The 6,487-nt window shown below is 43.9% G+C and overlaps 1 long non-coding RNA gene across 1 annotated transcript; it reads left to right on the top strand.

Annotated features, from left to right (window-relative positions):
• Positions 1 to 2,617: 2,617 nt before the first annotated feature.
• LOC139061912 (uncharacterized) lies at positions 2,618 to 3,322 on the top strand. The gene is made up of 2 exons (XR_011515555.1): positions 2,618 to 3,165; positions 3,236 to 3,322. It is a non-coding gene; the product is annotated as an uncharacterized lncRNA (long non-coding RNA).
• Positions 3,323 to 6,487: the final 3,165 nt, after the last annotated feature.

Raw genomic sequence — 6,487 nt, 5'->3', positions numbered from 1 at the left:
GTGATCTTTGATCCGTATGAAAGACAAGGATGATAACATCATCTTCATCATGTCCTTTCTGTTTCACTAACTGTTCTGTCACAAGAAACTGTTCTAAATAATCTGTAGAAGCGTTTGATTCCAGGTTTAGGAGGAGCTCTCCGTGTCTGTTTGTGTCCTCACGTCCTGCTGGACTGAGCTTCTCTGGGCTTTGTGGTCCTGCAGGAACCAGGAAGGAGCTGAACAGCAGAGCTCTGACACAGACGGAGCAAACTAAGGTTTTAGTGTTTAAATGTGCACGCGTTTAAAAATAGCTTTTTACAAAAGTTAAACAATAAATACTAAAATATTAAAGGCTAATAAAATATAGTCTAAACATGTCAATGATTAAATTTAACTTGAATATTTTAACAAGTTACTGTGCTGTTAAATTAAAGCAATAAAGGCTCAGATTATTTACATTCAACATAACTTTAAGATTCACCGCAGAACAAAATTACGATGCGTTTGACCGCGGCTAAAGAACGGATAAACATCGTAAAAGAACGAGAAGTTAACGAAAAGCATAAAAGTCAAAGGAGGCTCTAAATCTGTAAAACGTTTATAAAATACTAAAATGAATTTAATTAGAAATAATTTTTTATTCTGACGGTTTCTTTTTTTCCTGCTTCAAGACAGAATTTATGTTCCAACATTAAATGCTGTGTTGATGCAGGTTTTGCTTTACCGTCCCGGTCGCCCAAAGCAAAAGGCTCTGGTAACGGAACTCTCAGTAATGAGACGGGGTTCGATTCCCTGCAGGGCCCTGCTGCTTATGCCGACTGAGACTAACGCTGTTTCACTACACTTTACCATCTACATAAAGATAAACTAGGTTCAGTTATTCAGTTTAAGGAATTTTGTCATAAATCATCATAAAAATCTAAATTCCTCTAAACAGTGAAGAGCTGTTTGTCATACGTCACTAAAAAGATGTCTTACAGGGCAGCTCATGCCGCTAGTACGTCGTGTTTAGCTGTATTTTAATCAACTTCCTATTCAATAATTACAGAAAATTGTGTTTACAGTTGCAGCAAAACGTCTGAACCCTATGTCGGAGTCCTACACACATTTTAAAGCCATGATATGAAATTTTTTCATATTTTAAAATTTTCTTGAGCCAGTGTGTGCTAAAATGACCGTTAACAGCAGTGGTATGAAGTTCCCAGCCTGGAGGGCCGGTATCAAGCACGTTTTAGTTTTAACTCCGTTTCGACACACCTGATTTCAACCAGCAGGTGATTAACTCCTCAGCATTCCAGCGTCCCGCCCGAGGGACAAAACCCCATTGTGCTGCAAATTTACGGGGTTACGCTTCTGCAGAGCCTGGACTGCTGCACAGGTGATTAAACCACTGAATCAAGCATATTGGAGCAGAGAAACCACTAAAACGTGCTGGATACCGGCCCTCCAGGACCAGAATCGAATACTCCTGTTTTAGAGGGATAATGATCAGCCACCCAGCACACATCGCATCCCTTTGGCCAGAATGTTCTACTTTCAACTCCAGACTGGCAGTTGGCTCTGTTGGGACTCAAACAAATATTGAGCTGACATACCTGGAGCTGCAGTCTGCTTCCAGCACATCTCCTGCATGTTTTAAATCATGAACGCAGCTGATTTATAACATGTTTATTGCCAGACTTAAAGTCCATTTTAAAAGAAACGTACAGATAAAAGATACAAGAAAAACACAAGAAAAGAAAGGATACCAATTAACATTAATACCAATAAAAGCCTATATAAAATCACAGGATATAACTGCAGTGGAGGTAAGGGACAACAAAACTAACTAGTTGAGATAAATCCACCCAAACATTTGAACCAGTGCATTCTCAGCCTAGACATATAACGAGAGCAGCTCACAGTGGGATTTGAGAGTGCAGCTATAATACTATTGGAAGACTCTTCCAGCCGTCTCATAAACTTGAACATGAAATTTCTTAGAAGTGCCTTAAATGTGCACACGCTCACAGAAACACACGTTTGACTAGCACTGCCTCCCCTGGGAATTTTGAGGAGGATTCTCGTTGCATCATTGTTTGCCACTTGTAACCTGTGCAAGCTAGACTTGTTATAGAATGACCACAGATGTGCAGTATGCTTTAAATAATGCCACTTTAACAGGTGTGGAACAACAGCTGAATGTCCGTGCAATGGTGTCTGCTTGCACATATAGCTTGCAGCGCTGCCTGTAAATATCATCATCGCCGCTCATATCGGCTGTGATAAAATGTCCAACATATTTAATCTTCTCACAGACTGCCAGACTGTTGCTGGACAACTTAAACACAGGAAAATTAAGCCTTTTATCCTGGGTGGTTCTGTAGATTAGAACAACACTTTTGCTCGAGTTATATTTTAAATCATATTCCATTCCATACCCAGTACTAACATCTAGGAGCTGCTGCTGCTGATTTGTTCAGTTAAGTGATGAATCACTCATGTAGACACTGAAGGTGGTTTCCAGGAGCACTACTCAGCCTAAAACAGCTCTGTACAGCGTGGCTTGAGTCAGCCCATCTGAAAGCAGGTTTGTTCCCACGCCAGCTCCATGAAGCCCCTAGCCAATCAGCGGCCAGAATCACGATATGTCATGGTCTGAGGTATTTCCCTGCTGTCACTCCCTGTCTTTTGAGTTTTCCCTCTGCAGGTGGGCGTGTCTGGAGGTGACCAAGCTGCAGCAGATCTGCTCATCAGCTGGCCAGGGGTATTTAAGCAGCTGGGAGACTCCTACACTTCACTGGATGATTACTCTACCTGGGTACCTTCTAACAGCCACTTGTGAAACTTATTCGAGCTCTGTAAACCTCTTGAGAACTAGATTTGTTTTGGTTTTTGGATTTTTGAGATTTGATGTGATTTTGGATTTTTGCCTTTTTGACCTCCTGCTCTTGTTCCCAGACAAACCTACACACTCATCTTTGACTGGCAGAACTCTGGAGCCCACACCATCTGGATCTCCAACTCCGCTCGTCTCTCAGCCTCTCCCCTGGCCAGAACCACCTCCAGCTGCCCACCTAACCTTCCTGGACCTCCCCAAGCTCAGCTCCCTCCACGTCTCATTTCTGGATCTCAGTCCCTGCTAAGCCTCTCTACCCAGACCGGACCACTCCTCCCTCAAACCAGTTCCCACCTCTCCAGACCGTAAGTCCTTTGCACAAGTCTGATTCCCTGTTCCTTCCGCAAATTGGATCTAACTCCGATCTGTCCACAGTTTTCCCGCACCAGCTTCCCGTGCAAGAACTCGGCTACGTTTACGCTGCTTCCTTGGTTTCCCTTCAATAAATTCTTAAACATTTTACATCGTCTCAGATCTGATTCTGTATGTCGTGGGTTAGATTTCTTCACCACAACATGACACGATACCGGCCCAACTCAGCCTTGCCAGGTACCTCAATGGAGCAGGGACTAAAAATAGGGGAGAAAATACCAAAGCGTGCCCTTGGAAACCGTGGTCGGGCTGAACTGCATCGGTCCGAGTTGCCCTGAGTAGAGTTCCTGGAAAAGCACCTTAAGGCTGCAGAACCAGGCATACCAGCTCTACTAACTCCAACAGACCTGACCGGCAATCTGAAGTTGCAAGTGTGGTATTCTGGCCACAGAGCGGTGAGGGTCTGAGTGACGTTTCATTCACCATGTAAAGGGTCATTTTGACACATACTGGCTCAAGAAAATGAGTTCAAAACACGAAAAATTTGTAAAGTATCACTTTAAGTTATCTTGGTGTCGTGGTCTGGGGTGAGTCCTCCTCTCTCTGCTAAACCTTCTCTGAGCTTCTCCTGCAGGTGGGCGTGTCAAGGAGTGACCAGCTGCAGCCCATCTGCTCATCAGTTGGTCAGGGACATATAAGCTGCTGGGAGACATCTTTATTTGCTGGATGATGAACTCAACTTTGGTATCCACGACTCCCGAGCCTGATTACTGAGTAATCCGAATAGATATCGTCCAAGTCGTACTTCTAGCCAGGTTGCTAGTTCCTGTGTGTTTTTCCAAGCTTGCCTGATTTTTGTAAGCTGCCTCTTCTCTACATTTCCACCACCACCTTTCATACCGTCCTGCAACCTACCGGACCAGTCCCGCTGTCTCCCAGCCGCTCCCTGGCTGTCCACTCCATACTGACCTCACCTTACCGGATCCTGCTCCCTATTCCGTGCTCAGCTCCTCCAGCAACCTGGAAACCCAGTCTCCTGTGATCCAGCAAGCGTGTATTCTTAAATGTACTGAAAATGTCAAAGAGCTGGTGAGATTGCTTAATTTAAAGGGGTTTTGTGCAAAAATCTTCATCTTCCTGTTTTGTATAGACCACAAAATTGTTCTAACTTTAAAAATGTAGTCGTAACACGTCCCCTTTAACATGTGCTTTTGTAGCAGGAAGTCCTAGTTTACAGTTCTCCAGTCAGCCCCAAGGCAAAATGCACATTGCCGTACATGAAGCATTAAAAAGGCAAAGTGAGGTTTAATTTATACATTTATTCTGATCACAACTGTACAGGAGTGTATCGTCACAGCAGAAACGCAACCTGAACCTGACCGTGGAACAACAGCCGTCACAACACATCCAGAACTCCAACAGAAATGTACAGGCTCAGATCATTTCAGCTCAACATCTAGATTCCTCTTGATTATCATCATAGTTATTATTATTCACATAGAACTATCTGTCTTTCAAATATCTTTGTTTTAAAGAGCATAAAAATACAAGTGGACTTTTCACTAGGATGAAAACTGGTGGCTGATCCACCGTCTTGGCTCATATGAAGGGAAAACACTGAAAACTGGGGGCGTCTGGAGGAGTGAAGCCAACTTATTACAGCTTACCAGATTTCTTTGTTATTTTATGTATTTATATTAGCTCATACAAGGCTTTGCAGTAGTTACAGAAGGTTGCAGACATTTGGGGGTTGACTTTTAGGGTTAAATCACTCGGACATCACTGGCACAAAGGGGCGTGGTCAAAGAAATCATGAAGCTGTTAAACAAAAGGAATAGATAAATACGAAGGCACAGAGATTTGCAGAATAAACACCAGATTTAGAAATAATGGTGATAAAAGAGGAAGACGAGAAGGAGGTTAAGTTGATTAAAGGCAATTTTACTAAGCAAACACTAGAGGGCGCTTTAGGAGCGCCTGTTTTAAACCTATGTGTGAATGTTGATTGGATGGGCTATAAAGCCTTGAAATGTAAAGAAATATATTTTTGAAATCACTGGTTGTGCCTCACGTGTGCTTTTTGTCAGTGTTGGTCTCTTATTATTATCAAGCATAAAACCTTCATGTGTAGAGATGAACACCGGCGATCTGATTTATGTGCAAGTGTCTTAAGAATTCATAGCTGGTCTGATCCTTAGCGTAACTACGTACTGTACGAGCAGGAGGACACTGGCATGAGCAAAAAGCAGGGACTACGCACACGCTCGAAACAACGCCAACAATAACAGCAAGAGCACCAACAGCAACGTGAGAAGAGACGACACGCGGGTCAGGAGGTCCAGCGAACCACTGGCCTCCACTCGTACAGAGGAGAAACGGAGGCTACGACGCATCTGGAAAAATGAATCCTTTTGATATTTTAGAGGAGAGACGGACGCAAAGAGAGCGGTCCGTGTTTCAGTGTGCTTTTAAAAATCCTCATCAGAGCGTGTCGTGTTTGTTCATCTCTCCGTCTACTTGCCTTTGAGACAATTAGTGTGCTTAGTTTCTTCGTAAGACTGCACCTGAAAGTTTGTCTAAGCCAGCCTTTTTTGTGCAGAGATGAATTATTGTGCTTCTCGGTCCACGCAGCAGTCTGAGGCTGGGTGGAGGTAACGTGCTGGGCTTCAGAGGTCGTGTGGGAGCAGCTTCCTCGCATCAAGAGAAGGAGCCAGAGCTAGAGCACCAGATAAAGAGGACTCCCTCTTCAAGGCTTCTCAGGAAGCACTAAACATGGGAGGGCCAGACGCTCAAACACGAGCTCCCCGAAGAGCCAGCATTTAGTCTTGGGAGCGCCGCCTTCTCACACACCTACGTGTCATGAGGGATGGGTCAGTTGCCCATATGGTTAATCCGGCCTTGGTTATAGGTAGGAACAACCTGACATCTACTCCTTTAATCTACTAGCATCAAGCCGACAGGGATGCAGGAGAGTAGCCTCACTCTCAAACCTCAGAGCGTCAAACACAAAGACACTGATCTAAAAGAGCTACGAAGCACCAGAGTCATGCTAAAACTCTTAGCTACAAATCTTCTGATTGGCTTCAACAAGAGAGTGACTCTCATGCACAGTCCTTTTCATACATAAACATGTGGAAATATGTAGAGTTCAGGGTCCAGACGTTGACTCTTACACTTCAGGATGTGATGTTTTGTAGGGCGGAGGATGAAGCTCTTACCTAACATGTATGTGATGACACATTTGTGTTGGTTGGTACCGTGTGTGTTTGTTAAAGGGATACTAAGCAGTTTTCCTTGCTTTTAGCACCCCCTAGT

The sequence above is a fragment of the Nothobranchius furzeri genome, chromosome 11, assembly GCF_043380555.1.
Source record: "Nothobranchius furzeri strain GRZ-AD chromosome 11, NfurGRZ-RIMD1, whole genome shotgun sequence".
Lineage (NCBI taxonomy): Eukaryota > Metazoa > Chordata > Actinopteri > Cyprinodontiformes > Nothobranchiidae > Nothobranchius > Nothobranchius furzeri.
This window is presented reverse-complemented; position numbering and strand designations above follow the sequence as displayed.